The sequence below is a fragment of the Ambystoma mexicanum genome, chromosome 7q, assembly GCF_040938575.1.
Source record: "Ambystoma mexicanum isolate Mex_15411 chromosome 7q, UKY_AmexF1_1, whole genome shotgun sequence".
NCBI lineage: Eukaryota > Metazoa > Chordata > Amphibia > Caudata > Ambystomatidae > Ambystoma > Ambystoma mexicanum.
This window is the reverse complement of record NC_090941.1, coordinates 982,371,569-982,387,067: the sequence shown is the minus strand read 5'-3', so window position 1 is coordinate 982,387,067 and position 15,499 is coordinate 982,371,569.

The window sequence follows — 15,499 nt, the reverse complement described above, 5'->3', positions numbered from 1 at the left end:
TGACAGTTTGTTGTTTGTCAATTGTTGAAGGAATTTACTGATGATTTTGATTAAGAATGTTTTGCCAGAACCAGCTTCACCACTGACGTACAGTAGTATAGGTTTGTAATTACCCAGGTGCATTCTTTGTTTTCATGTTGTACACCAGGTGCAATTTCTTTTGTTACTTCTTCAAAAATGCTACGTTGCTCATTGTTTGGTGTTGATTGTAGTATAGTTAAGACTTCTTTATCTTCGTACTGACACATGGTGTTTTCTACTTCTGTCATAGCTAATTCTGCCTCATTTGTTATTAGTGGCTCTCCCAGTGGTTCTTGGCTTCCTGTTACAGAAGGTTGACTACTGTCAGGAGTGTCCTTATCTAGTTGGGCCGGAGTTCTTCTTTGTGTTGCTGTTCATCGTGCAACATTGTTTTGTACTGTGTAAAGTTTACATCAGTTATAGTGCTTTCATTTGCTTTGAAAGCGTCTTCATAGGAGTCATAGTTATCTAGTATGTCTTCTTCTTTTCTCGATGGTTTAAAAAGTTGTAGCAGGGACATGTAATATAGTTCTTTATGTTGAGGAGTCTTTAATGAGAATTTGATATGATTCATTAAATTTGGTTTGGTGAGTTTTACTAAGCTGCCTTCACAATTTGTCACTCTGTATTTACCTTTTTTTTCATCAGGTTTTATATTATTTTTGTATGTGAAGTTTTGGGCTATGTGGTATAGACACATGGTTTCCAAAGTGGTACTTCTGTTTGGGTAGTATGTGTCCAATACATTGTTTTTTAAAATGTCTTGGCTGTTGGGATCATGTTTGGCTATTGTTTCTATATCTTCGTATGATTTTCAAACTCTTTTTCTAGATTTAGCAGGACCATGACTTAGCCATACTATATTTTCAGATTTTCCATACAAAGCAGTACCAGTTAAACAATCTGCTGCTTCATAGGAGCCACATTCTCTATGGGAGACCATTGTTATGCCCAAGCTGTATAATTTCTGATACAGTGTTTTGTCTGATGACAGGTCATTCCAGAGGTCTCGGAGCTTTGTTTTTTCTGCTTTGGTTAAGTATGCTGTAACATATCGGGCAACTGCAGTGGAATTGTCTGCAATGTACTGCACATCTATGTTTGCATTCCATAAGTGGGCAATGATTGCATTGTAATAATTGATATATTTTTCTTCTTCTGTTCTTTTTATGTAATATGTTTTTTAGGTGATTTACCTTTAACACTATGTCTGAAGACATGAAGTTGTTCACTTGACCTGTTTTTGTAATCGGTCTAGGGAAACCAAAGCGGCATTTGGTGTAGTATTTCCCTTTGTTTTTGTATTTGCGACAACAATATTTGTCTTGGGGCAGTTATATAGCTGTTGGCATATTTTAACAGTTTATAGTTTTTTAATAGAAGTTTAATTAATGTTTAAGTACAGTTTAGTTAATACATTTTGGTTTTAAGAAGATGAAATAAGTGTTTGTAAGATTTGCAGGTAATCTCTGCTTTAGAGTAATGGTACTATCATTACATTCGAACCATCCACATTTTTTTTATATATGCAATATAGTGACCGGCATTGGTTGTGGCTCCTGTGTGGTAGATTATACCTATTGTTGTGAAGGTTTTCTTACCAAATGATACTTGAATATGTGTGAATCCAGTCAGCCGGCAGTTGTTTTTGGTAACATCTGCATTGTAACCTAGAAGCATTAGTATTACGTATTTACTACTTGTTTGTATTAGTAAGGTGGAGTGATTATCCGAATTGCAGGTAGTACATAATCTCCCATGGTTTGCATTTTGTACAAGTTGCTGAAATGGAACGGATTCACAATTAGGTATTGATACATACACAAAGCATTCATTGGGGATTTGTTCTTGTGTCACATTGTTGCCGAGAGTGCATGTATGTTTCACGTGTATGAAATCTGGAAGATTTCATTTATAGGTATGTTTTTGTTTTCCAGCACTTGCAGTAAGTACATTAGAAATTCTTGTGGATCTTCCTGTGAGTTTATAGTGAATTTCACCATTCCAGCACAGTAGTCCAATTGTTGTCTTATTCTATAAACACTATACGTGTTGTCAGGATTATTTGTTGCGTTTCTATGAAGTACTCACATTTGCAAACATAATTGGTCTGTACTGTGTAAGTAAATGTTGTCAACAATTGGTGGTAATTGAAATAGAATATTCATTGCTACATTTGCGTAGCAATTTACACCAATTACATTTGAAAGTTTAAATGGACCAGGTAGTTATGTATCTGAGTGTTTTTTTGGAGTTTGTGTTCCTTCTTTGAAAAAGTACGCAATTTACTTTCCCTAATAGGTTCTTTTTTGATTGTGATACTTGATGAAGTATTAGTTTATTTTAATCTCTTTGGAGGATTTGCAGTGACATCCTGTTGCATTTCTGTTTGATTTAGTTTTCTTTTAGAACATTTTACTTTTTGTGGAATATGATATGTTTTTAGATGGGGGTGTATAGTGAACGAAGTCTATTTTATTCTGAAATGCAAGGAATATCAGAGTTTACTTTACTTGCATCAAAGTTGATTAGAAATAGACCGTCAAGTGTACGTAAGCATGATAGTGCTGCGTAGCTCATGCCTTCTTTAAAGACTGTGTTACCAATATCTATCAATGCTTTGTCTAGGGTAAGATTTATGAATGGTGACTGCGTATGCAAGAGTTAGAGAAAATTGTTCTCTGCGTACATACATGTCTTTGAAGAGAAGGAATCGAGCTGTTGAGCGTCCTATCATCTTCACTTTTGAAAGTTTGTCAAAAGAGAATATTGACAAACTGAATGTTGTTGTCATGTGGGTATGTTTGAAAGCCAACAACTGTACCCAGTGCTCCATTAACTAGTCCTTGATCCACGTCAAGGTTATGTTTAAGCATTACTCTGCAATTTAAGGAAGATTTTAATATTTTTTCCAATCTAGCTGTGTTGGAGATTGAATTTTCTAAACTATTTAGTCTCGTTGTGGCTTGTTCACACATGGGTAGTGTCATACCATGTATGTCTGGTTTGTCTGTGGCGCTAATTTCAATTATTGGTTGCATTTCTTTTTTTAACATTGTTTCATTGAATTTGAAACAGCTTGCAAGAGTTGGCATTAAGGCCATACAATTGACATTTTTGTGGGCTAATTGTTCCATAACATCCGTAGCACATGCATTATCACCATAAAGTGCATGAATTTACCGGGTTTCAATATTACTTGAACTTCTTGAGATAATATACCAACTCTAATACTTTTTAAGAGGTTGGCATAAGTGAGATCTGCAGATTGCTGCATGTTTTCTTTTAATTATCTCTATTGGAAATGTTGCCAAAGTTTGACATTTCCAATGCTGCCAACAGTTTTATGGCAGAGTTTGTGTCCTAAGGTTTTAAAAATAGGCTCACCTTTCACTGGTGTCAATTGAAGAAAATCTCCGAAAACAATAATGTGCTTTCCTCCAAAGAGCTCTTCGTAGTTTGTTTTGAGTACTTCTTGTAATCTGAGGTGAATCAAAGCCAACATTAGGTTGAAGACCATGCTCACTTCATCTATTAGTAGCATTTTCATTTGTTTTAATGCTCTGCATAGTTCCATTGCAGCTTCTGTAGAAAGTTTGTAATCTCTTCATTGGTGGAATAGGTGCGTGGGGAAATGCTATGGCTAGTGGTGATCCCTTTGCATGCATTATAGGGTACTTTGCAATATTGATGTTGTACTGGACTAATTCAGGATGCTATCTTGATGGCATGTGTGGAATTTGTGTATTTTGTGGCGTGGAATGTTGTGCAATTTGTATGTGGATGGATGTTTAATGTTACTAGACCTGGAATGTCATCTGTGTTGTGTAGCTTATACTTGCATGTTGGTTCATCTCAAGTACATTGCCGCCTTCCCAGATGGACATTGCCATACATCTGTATGTGCATTTTGCCCACATACGACAGGCTACACCCAGTTGGAGTACGTATCTCTCCCCCCCTTCACACCCAGTTGGAGTACGTATCTCTCCCCACCCCCTTCACACCCAGTTGGAGTACGTATCCCCCCCCTCTTCACACCAAGTTGGAGTACGTATCTCTCCACCCCCACTAGTCACATTGCCATGTGCTTGCCCTGTTATTCACCAAGTAGCCACGAACGTTGTCCGGTGTGTTGCTCCATGTAGCGTGGGATAGTTGAGTTCCGCAGGACCATGGAATCATGGGTTGATCCGGGAAATCGAGCACAGCAATGTGTGATTATCTTGTTGGCGTCACATACCATTTGGACATTGATAGAGTGGAATTGCTTCCTGTTTCGGTAGACTACTTCATTGTGATGTGGGACCACCAATTCCACATGGGTACAGTCGATGGCCCCGATGCAACTTGAGATGCCTGCCAGTGAATAGAAGACAGCTTTTGTGTTTGCAATCTCCTGGGCAGTCCGTGGCATGGATATGTGTTCAGGTGCATGCTTCAGGAGGGCATTGAGTACCTGGTTCAGCGTGCGGGAGAATACTGGTTGTGAGATGCCATGCATCTGTCCCACTGTATGCTGGTAGGTGCCTGTGGCCAGGAAGTGCAGCACACTCACCACCTTCAGTAGCGGGGGGATGGCAGTTCTGATGTCTATGAGGCTCACAATGTTGTCGTGGATCATGTCCACGATGCTGGTGATGGTAGCCCTGTCCAGACGGTACAGGGTGTGTATCTGCTCAGGGGTTAGGTTAAATGGACTGGCTGTGATCCTGGGGATTGGTGGGTGCCTCTGTGGTATGATTGGGGGACGTGGTGGTGCTTGCTGTGCCTGTCTTGCCCTCCTCCTCCTGCGTCTCCTTTGTGCTGCCTGTTGTTGTTGCAGCTGCACTGCAATGAGGTCCTCCAGGCCATGTAATTCTGCCAGTATTGGAACCATCTTGGTGTGGGAAGGGGTGTGGGAAGGGGTGTGGTGTGCTCCTTTTGAGCTGCCACAGTCTCCATTGCCTCCACCTGTGCTGATTTTGTCCAACTGTGGCAGGTGGGAACACTGCTCAGTTCTCTTAACGGGTGGTTCGCGATGGCGGTATTAGCGCCATGGCGGTAAGGGGTTTTGGGTGCTTTACCATGCCGCTATTAGCATGGCCGCTTGACTCGTGATGGTGTGCTATTGGCGGCATGGCGCTATTTACGGGATGGTGGGTCACGCACACGCGGACTGGCCGCTATTAGTGGCAGCCTACTTAGCGGTGCCGCTAATAGCGGTGAGCCGGGTCGCGATCCGCATGGGGATTTAACGTTACTGGTATTCCATTACCAGTAATGTTAAATCCCTACCGCCTACCGTGTAATGAGGCCCAAAGTGTGTTACAATAGTCCAAGTGGCTGAGGACCAAAGCAGCTACGACTGAGTTTACGAGGTATAAGGGGGAGCACTTTCCGCAAGATCTTCAGATGGAAGTGTCCCGCTTTACAGATGGCAGAGACCTGGTGATCCATAGAGAGAGGAGAAGAGACCACAATCCCAAGATTCTTTACAGTTGTGACTGGAATGGGGAGGGAGCCAAGAGCAGACGGCCAAAAAGAAATCACCCACAGTGTGGGATCAGGGGGGAACCCACCACCAGCACCTTTGTCTTGTCTCTATTGAGTATCAGCCAGTTGTGGTTCATCTAGTCTCCCACAGCAGAAAGACACTGGAAGAGGCATGACGACATCTCAGCATGCTCAAGATCTAACCTCATCAGGATCTGAGTGTTGTCAGCATATGAGTAGCATTTAATGCCAAAGAAGCATATGAGACACACAAGTAGCTGAAAATAGATGTTAAAAAGTATAGGGGACAAGGTGGAACCCTGAGCAACCCCTCAGGAATGAGAGCAAAGGAGTGAAAACAAGGGGAGAAGTGAAAATATGTGGCCTCTCTCAGCCAGGAACGAGGTAAACCAGGCAAGCACTTGGCCGGCAATGCCAACCTGGGCCAGGTGGGCCAGCAAGGTAAGGTGCTCAACGGTGTGAATGCTGCTGACAAATCAAGCAGAATCAGGGCCCTCACCCCAATAGCATCGGCCAGCCTTGCCATATCATCTTAGACTGACACCATGACACTCTCTGTGATCTGTGTTCCTATTCTTCCTATAACAATGTCAGAGATGCGGACTGCAGTGGCTCTGCTCCTTACAACCGAGGGGCTCATCGCCAGGGACAGGGGCTACCTGGAGAGAAGCTGTGAGGCTGCACTGGGGGGGTGAAGAGGTGCACACACCCTGGAGGGTGTGCAGAGCAAATGCTGTGGCAATCACAGCCCCCGTGGCCATTGGGACTGCATGGTTTCTTTGTTCCCCGGGGCCTCGCCAATATGGCCACCGGGATTCCTGCTTGACTGAATGCAGACCCGACTCCCACTGTAGGAGCCGAGGGATTGGCTCAGCAAGAGGAAGCCTGTGTAGCTGGCAGGCAGATGCTGACCCCCCTTCTAAGGGCCTCCTTCCAAGGGTTAGAGTATCCCCTGGCTGGTCCTGTCTAGGAATGCTCCTACAAAGGACATCTACACCACAGTACCTGGTATGGAACCCCATACTCTGTCCTATGTTGCTGCAGCACTTGTTGGCTGCTGTCCTCCTCCATATCCAAGGGTACACCCGACCCACTTATATCAAGTGCAGCTGATTCCTTTTTCCCTGCCCACATCTCCTACACTACGCCTCTACTCTCTGGGCAACCCGGCTCCAAATGCAGGCATTCCTGCGGCCATCACTTGGCATGCCTCCAGGACCTCTGTAACCTCCATCTTCTACACTCTACACTGATGCTCACTTCATGCCAGATTCACTTCCTCTACCACATATTCTTATAGTTCTACCCAGCCATCCAATTGCGCTACACCTGACTATCTTTTCTCTTATCCTCAATTGCTGCTTCCTCTGTATTTAAGTGCCCCTGTAATTGGAGCCTCATTTCTGCCAACTCTCTCTAGTTTAAGCTTGACCACTCATGTGCAGGAAAGCATAGTTGCATTCTTCACTGGAGCCTGTGTAATTAAGTAGCATCTGTTAGCCTTGAATTACTGCTGCATGCCCTGTTAGAATGCTGGCTTTCTAAATGTATGCTTGATTTTTAAATATAGGTGTTTTTAATGGTGCACTTCCCATGTTGAATTGGTACCTTTCTTTCACTTTGGACCGACTTCTTGTAGAGGAGCAACTGCATGCCCCTGCAGGAAATCCCACCCCCCAACTCCTGTATGTTGGAAGTCTGAGATTGTCCCATGCTTGACTCCAGCAGTTGTAACGATATCACAGCGAATATTAGAAAGAAGATACCCAGTTAGAAAACCATATCAGATGTATTCCCGAAGAGACGATAATCTAAGTGAGGAACTCATTGAAGGAATATAAAAACGAGTGAAAGAGAAGCTGGCGACATCACAAGAGACGACCGTGATGCACTAAGAAAACTGGCTGAAGATATTGCATGGACTTTATAGAAACTGACGACGAAGTTAAGAATGGAGTAAACTTTCATATGCGAAAAGAAGATTGCACATGTGTGACGCGCTGCAGAAAATGTAAGCCGTTCAATAACTGTATAGATGCAGCAACGCAAATAGACTAAGTGATCTTAGAAGATGGCTATATTTAGTGAATAGACTGCAGGCAGAGCCACCATTATATACAAACTGGACATCAGTATCATGAATTTAGTAAGCCTGGACCCATGGAGAGGAAAGGCTGAGAGCTGTGTTGCAGCAAGAATTAGCTGAGTTTGTGGATACGACTGGTGAGGCTGGCCGGTCTGGTACCAAAGCTGAAGCAGCCAAGGCTGGTTATCTATTCTTGAAGGCGGTGAACGTGAGAAGCTGAATCATCCCTTGATAAGCTGCAAGGAAAGAACACCATGAATGCAAGTTGTATTCATTTAAGACACTTAAATGCTGTAAAATGGACTAAATTGTGGTCTCCTGTCATGCGAGTCAAGGATGGAAAAAGAGTCGAGCTAGGACAACGATAGAGCTAGGACAACGATAGTGCATGATCGTACTCTCTTATATTCCCAGATACAAGAATACTTTACAAGACCAAGTTCAAAGACAATCCTCATGGCAGAAGGCATGGGTGATGACAGACATTGGGCTAATTGGGTGAGGAGGTCAAGTGAACTCCACCTCCTGGCACCTGGGTATGATTTTGTGTGATGCTAAGTGAACCGAATGTTCCAGACATGGCACAAGTGTGCCAACCAATTGTAGACGGGCGTATAACAAAGGGCCTTATAATTTGAGAGCCAATGATATAGCATGTACTTAATAGTCTTGAAAATAACATGTTTTAGAGGTAGGCATAAGTTGTCCACCCGACAGTAGATATCCAATCACAATCCCACCCCTTATAGAAAGTATACTTAGATGTTCCCCTTGAGACTATCACATCCCCTCGTAAGTTTTTCTCATTTGCCATGTAGTATGACATCACTTATGACAAATATTTTGCAAATAACTGTGTTTTTTATGAGATTTGATGAGAGCTCGAGCCAAAGTCCCTGTTTTAGATAATGCTATTTAAACAGCAAACTTTGCCATCTTCCTGAGTTGGTTTGATTATTTGGTGTCTGAGTTATTCTACATCCCCATCCATTGCATGCATGTTATCCAAAGGGCTCTAAACTCATTCTTAAGCGCTTTTCTACCTCTGTAATCTCTGATCCGCCTGAAACTTTAGTCTTGCTGTGTTTTAAACCCGTGCACTGATTGTTTTCTGCTTCATTTTAGTGCTGTGCTGGAAAGTTGAACCTAGATGTACCTGTAAACCTGTGCACTGGTTGTTTTTTGATGCATTTTAGTGTTGTGCTGCAGATTGGAATCTAGGTGTGCCTCTGAACCGGTGCACTGATTGTTTTCTGCTGCATTTTAGTATTTTTTAAGGTTATTTCTTACCTTTTTTATTGTATACAAAACATCTTCAGTGCATATCATAATATTCAAAACTGGTGAAAAAACATACAATAATACATATATAGAAGTGTGGCCATTTTCAATACATCATTCTTATATTCAATTCAATAGAAAGAAGAACAATAGCAACCAGGTGTATCTAAGGCTTGTATTCATATGTCTCTTTTCTAAAGGTACCATTAAATGGTCAATGTAGCCAGGCTTTGGGGTGACCTAATCAATGGTCAACGTCTTGATATACATCAATTGTAGATAGTTGCAAGTGGGGAATAGTCAGACACCTGAGGTGTTCTGTCCCATGATGTTTCGGCAAGTTGGTCTGTAAGCCTTCATCTGGGGCCAAGACTGGTTCTCCCTAGAGGAGGGAACATACAAGACGAATGAGATTAGAAAGTGGCTCTTCTAGAGTGCTGCTAATTCATACAAAAAAGCACATTTGTATATACAAATCTAAAACCGTATAGTTGGAAGATTAGGGGGTAGCCTATTAACCCAAAGGCTGCCCAGCCATAAAAGTGACCTGGTCCAATTCACTCTTTAGCACGTCTTCCTAGGAATGGGGAAGCAAAGAGTCTTGAGTCTAGTGTACTCTAATATGCCGGGTAGGAATTAGCTGTCCTAGGGTGCTGCAATTAGGCAAAGGAGAAAAGACCCTGATATCAGACATAGGGTTCTGTAATTGATCTGTGTCTATAGCATAGAGAAGCCAAATTAGAACAGTACATTGTAGGGAGGTACCTGTGCTGTTGCTGTAGTAAGAAGTGTAGTGCAGAAGTAACAGTTGTGCTGCTGTAGGCTGAGTAAAGCGAAAGCCTGTAATATTCGAAAGTAGGCTTAAAATAAAGGCATTCGCATATTAATGCAATGCGGCTCTCTTATACTAAATGGAGTTTCCAGTGTCTTAAGGTGTGTATCTTTGAGTAGCTGGAGACAGTCACCGCCAAGGGGGTTGATAAATCTGGGTGTGCGGGATAATCAGCTTCATGTGCATGCTGGTCCCTGCAAAGAAAGCAGAGGAACAGGATAAAATTAGCCCCAGGAAGGTACGCCATTGTCGTGGTTAGCACAGATATAACCCCTTTCTGGGAGTAAAGGCGAGCAATCTTACCTGATCTAGCTGGAATGGTCGTGCGTGTCGCGAATGTCAGCACAAATACAAGATTCGGCTTGGATGTAGTCCTGCAGCGTAATGTACACATTAAAAATGGAGAGCTGTATCCAAGGATGGAAGGGCGCATGCGCGGCGGGGCAGTGTCCCTAAGGCTGGTGCCATGAGCAACGGACGCATCTGAGGAGAAGCGTACGTGTTAGAACCATGTAAAGAGGTTTGTGCGGTCTATAAAGCAGCAACTATTGATTGAAAACAGAACAGGGGCATGGTTGCAATTGTATGTGCATGGCCTAAAAGAGGGCGCTGGATTGGGTGCCATATGGAGGTCGGGTAATGTATATGTGACCATGAGTTCAATGGTTGAGATATATTTGCATATAAGGTGAAAAATGTGTATATTTAAATGAATAAATGACCACATGGCAGGCCATGGTTCATAATAATATGGCCAATATGGCACAGTAACCTAAAGAAAGGAGATAAACAATCAATCCCTATTAATGCTTCCACACATTTAAAGTCACTGATGGGCAGTTTAGATACACAATGCCGGTATATCTTAGCGATCAGCTGTGTAAACAACAAAATGAAGCAATGTAACGTAGGAATATTCCACATAGACAAAAGAACAATAGTAACTAGTATGGAGCAAAAACGGGTAATTTTCCGATAAATAGTGCCAGTATATCTTGGCGCTCTGTTGTGTAATCCACAAAATAAAGCATGGTCACATGAGGATATTCAAAGGAAACACAATAGTGGTAACATTCAGGGGATACACATACATATTGCTTTTTAGTAAATGGCCACTGGTTGTCCGAAGGAACATCTGATTTGTTGAAACTTGAGAGCGCTAAAGTTTCTAACAGAATGGGTTCATGTACCTGTAGCTACAGGTAGAAGGGTTTTGATCTTGAAAGTATCATGCTCCAGTCTGCGGGGTCTAGTGGAAGACAAAGTCTTCTTTGAGCATTTGAGGGCCAGATTGTCAGACTGTTAGTAGGGGGTGGACGGAACTGCTTCGTTAAGTCCTCTAGTTGCAGATTTTAATTTAAAGATCCACCATGATTCTTATAATTCAATGTGTTCATGGCATTGGTAGTATTGAGCACTTCGTCTGCCACCCACCATAGCATGTCATCCGGGCTGTGCTGATATTCACGGTAGTGTGACACCATTGGGGCTGTGTGCATCCTGCATCTAATTTGTGATCTGTGTTCTCCGATACGTTTCTTGACTTGTCTTTTGGTTTGTCCGACGTATCTGAGCCCACACAGGCTTTCGATTATGTAGACAACATTGCTATATTTGCAATAAGAGAAATGTTTTATCATCCATTCTCTGTCTTCAATCATAAATGAAGTAGTCTTCTTAGTTAGCCTCCATACTTTGCAAGTTCCACAGGGGTGGTGACCCACATTCTCCCTCATGCTCCACATCTCGGTCCTCTGTGATTTCTTGCTTAATCTGGCATGGTTTAATACATCTTTAAAATTCTTGACCAGTTTTAGAGCCATTCTTGGCATTGGCTGCTCTGGTAAGCTTAACTGGACAAGGGGCCAGAATGTTTTATCTAATGCCTTCAGTTTTGTGGTGTTGGGTCCGAAGGTCGTTACACAGGTCAGTGGTTGTTCTTCTACTGTGTTCTGTATTTTAGGTGTAAGGAGATATTCCCGGGGAGTATATTGTACTCTTTTTTGTGTGTTTTTGACTAGTTTATTTGGTTATCCTAGTGTTTGTGGTTTGGTCTGTAACTCTTGGGCATGCTTTTTAAATTGGCCCAGTTCTGTACAGTTCCTTCTTAATCGCAAAAACTGCCCATAGGGTAAATTATCCCTTAGATTCCTTGGATGGATACTCCTGTAATGTAGAAGTGTATTTCTGTCTGTTTCTTTCTTATACAGGGAGCATGCCAATTTATTGTCTTTTGGACTGATCAGATCAAGAAAATTATTTTTTTATTGCTTTTGCTGAGTGTGAACTTAATTTCTTCATTTTGTTCATTGATCCAATTCAGGAAGATGTCCAGAGAGGATTTGTTATCTTTCCAAATAAAAATAATATCATCTATGTATCGGAACCAATGGAGGATATTGTCTAAAAAAGGGTTGGTTACGTTCAAGATGTATTTCTGCTCATATTCAGACATGAAAATCACTGCCATGCTAGGGCCGAAATCCTCCCCCATGGCCGTGCCGCTGATTGGTAAGTAAAAAACCTTGTCAAAAGTAATAAAAAAGTTATTAGTCAGTGCCACATCCAAGAGCTCCACAATAAAATTGATTGGAACTCTTTTCTGTAACATGTGGTGATGGCGTATATATTCTATTGGTAAGTCTTGAGGGATGCTCGTGAAAAGGCTCGTAATGTCCATTATGACCATTAATTCTTCTGATGAAATAAATGATTGATTTTCAAAAATGGATATTGTTGCTATTGAGTCCCTTAGGTATGTGGGTGTCTTTTGAATTAATAGTTGAAGAAAGTGATCCACAAATTTGCAGATTGGTTCCAATAGTGACCCACACCTGGAGACTATAGGCCTCCCTGGTGGTTTAAATTTGTTTGTGTAATTTAGGAAGTGCATAAAATGCTGGTGTTCTTCCTTCTGAGGTATTCAAGAATGTTTCTTCTTTTTCGGTAATCCAATCATGCTCAAATGCATATTTCGTTTTGTCTTGGATCTTTTCTCTAATCTCTGCAGTAGGGTCTTTTTTCAGCTTCCTATAATTTGTTTCATCATTAAGGAGGCTCATTACCATGTCCTTATATTGCTTTAGGTTTTGGACCACTATGCCTCCCCCCTAGTCAGCTGTTTTAATGACTATGTGTTTGTTGGCTGCAAGGTACTAGAGGGCTTTTTGTTCAGCTGAGTTTAAATTGCATCTTAGTCTCTGAGATGTGTCTTGTAGCTTTGCCATTTCCTTTTTTATACATTTCTAAAGATGCTGGTATTTCATTCTCTCTGGGGTTAAAGTTGGACGGGATCCAGAGTCCTTTGTCTTTTTCTTGTGTTGGAGGTTCCCTTTCTTTAACGTACACTTTGCGGCGTATGGATCTGAAGAAACGAAAGAGTTCTTGGTTCAGTGTGAACCAATTATTTGTGTTAGTGGGCACGAAGGAGAGTCCTTTCTCCAGGACAGAGGTTTCTGCTTGTTAGTTCAAATCCAGATAGATTAAAAATCGGAATTTCACTCAATGCCTCCACTGGTTCTGCGGTCTCCTGTATGGCTGCGTCCATTGTTGGTAATTGTAAGAAGTCATGGGTGGTGGTGGCAGAGGGCCCCAGTATCCTCCTCTGGGGCCCCCACTCCCTAAAAAAGGGACCTGGGGAAATGAAGGTTGGAATGGTCCTTGGTATTCTTGTCTCTCCTGGTTCTGTGTTTGATCATCTGAGGATCCCGGGTTCGATGTGTCGGAGAATGTCATCCATTTGCATCTATTTCTGTTGGGACCTGTTTGGTTGGCTAATCTTTCTTTATCAGTCTTATCTTCAAGGTCAGCTGCCAGACAAGGATAGACATTTTAAAGTTCTTTATGTCTTTTGCCAGTTTTTTATGTTTCTTTTCTAGCGTGATTGCCATAAACTGGTCTAAAGCTGTATTTATTTATTTCAGTTTATCCCGTGCATTTTTTAGATCTTCATTGTTAAGAAATTTGGTTTCTTCAGCTTTAAATTCCTCCTTAATTCTGGCATGTATCCGTTGAGCAGTAGTTATCGTAAGTACCATCAGATCTCTGGAGCATTTTGTTGATATTTTATTAAATTCAATCATATATTCTTTATCCTCCAAAAATAGTGCTGGTTCATTATGGATTATTAGACCAAGGGGTACCAGATTGACCCTTAGGTATTCCCTTAGGAAGTGACCATGAACCTCCATTCAGAAACATTTCTCTTTTAGTTTTGGTAAGTTGTCACCAGATGCTGTTGAGGCTATATGTTGCTGAGCACCGCCTAGGTTACCGTCACTGTTCTTGACACTCTCCTTCCTGAGGGCTACAAACTCCTCTCCAAACCTAGGCCCAACCAGCCTGGAGGTGGAGTGGCCTGATTTTCTGTGAGTGGGTCCCTGCCTCTATCATACCTACTCAATCCTACTCCACTTTTGAATGCCTCATCTGTAGGCTCGGGGTCTCTCTTACTATCTCTCTCACCCTCGCTACCATCTACAGGCCCCCCCGGCCACATCTCTCTCTTCCTCTCTGAATGGGTTGACCTTGCCTCCTCCCTTTTGACCTCTTCTTTCCAACTCCTCCTCCTCTGTGACTTCAATATCCACCACAACTCTCCTGAATTAGCCGTTGCACAGTTTGTGACCTCTGTGACTCCCTCTCTCTCACAATTCCTCCTTCCACCTCGACACACTTAGGCTCGGCCGGACACACTCTGGATGCCTTCATCTCTGGAGACATCCCTATCTCTAACCCAATCACCCCCCACCCCTCTGGTCAGACCACTCTCTCCTCTTCTCCCACTTGGGGCCATCAGCCCTCTATCCGAGCCACCAACCCCTGCTTCTGACTCTCCCTCTGACTCTGTCGTTGCTAACCTGCACCTCTCCATCTCTAACACTCTTGACATCCTTTCCCCTGTCAAGAGGATCCACCTGAAACCTGCCTTCAAGTGCAACAGCTGGTAGGACTCTGATCTAGCATCTCAGAAATGTAAGCGCAGAGTTGCTGAACGGAAGTGTCAGACCTCGGGCTCATCCTCTGACAAACTGGCCTGTCGCATGCTCAAAAGGCAATATCGCTTTTCTATCTGCTCCAAGATCATGGCCCACGTGCAAGCCTGCATCTCTGGAGCCACTAACAACACAGCTGAACTTTTCGAAATCTGCAAGGAACTTGCCTATCCAACTGCAGTCTCCACCTCTCCACTTCCTTCCGAGGCTCTCTGCACCACATTGTCCTCCTAGTTTGCATAAAAAACTCAGGACATCCTGTCCTCACTCTACAGCACCCCATCTACTCTCGCTCCTGCTCTCCAGCCTCCCTTGGCTCCCCTCCCTGCTCCCCTGTACTCTCCTCCCTCCTGCCCATATCACCTGATGAGGTCTCTAAAGTTGTCTGCTCCATGAAGGTCTCATCCAAACAGGTGCTCCCCCGCTCTTCTAGAACCATTAAGGATAACATCTCTTCTCTTGCCCCGGCTCTCACCGATTTCTGTAACCACTCCTTCGCCACTGGCTCCTTCCCTATATCCCTCAAGCACTCCCTTGAGCACAAAAGTTGTCTGCTGACCCAACCAGCCCTGCTAACTATCGACCTCCACCACCCCCTTCCTGGGCAAACACTTGGAGAATTTGGTCCTCCCCTAACTGATGCTCCATACTGAACTCACTGGTTGCCTCCATAACAGTCAATATTTATTCCGGGCATCCAGAGGCATGGAAACTGCTCTTCTGAACAACGGTGAAGACTTGCTCACAAATATTGACTATCTCTTCTGCTGTTCTCATTCCCCTTGATCT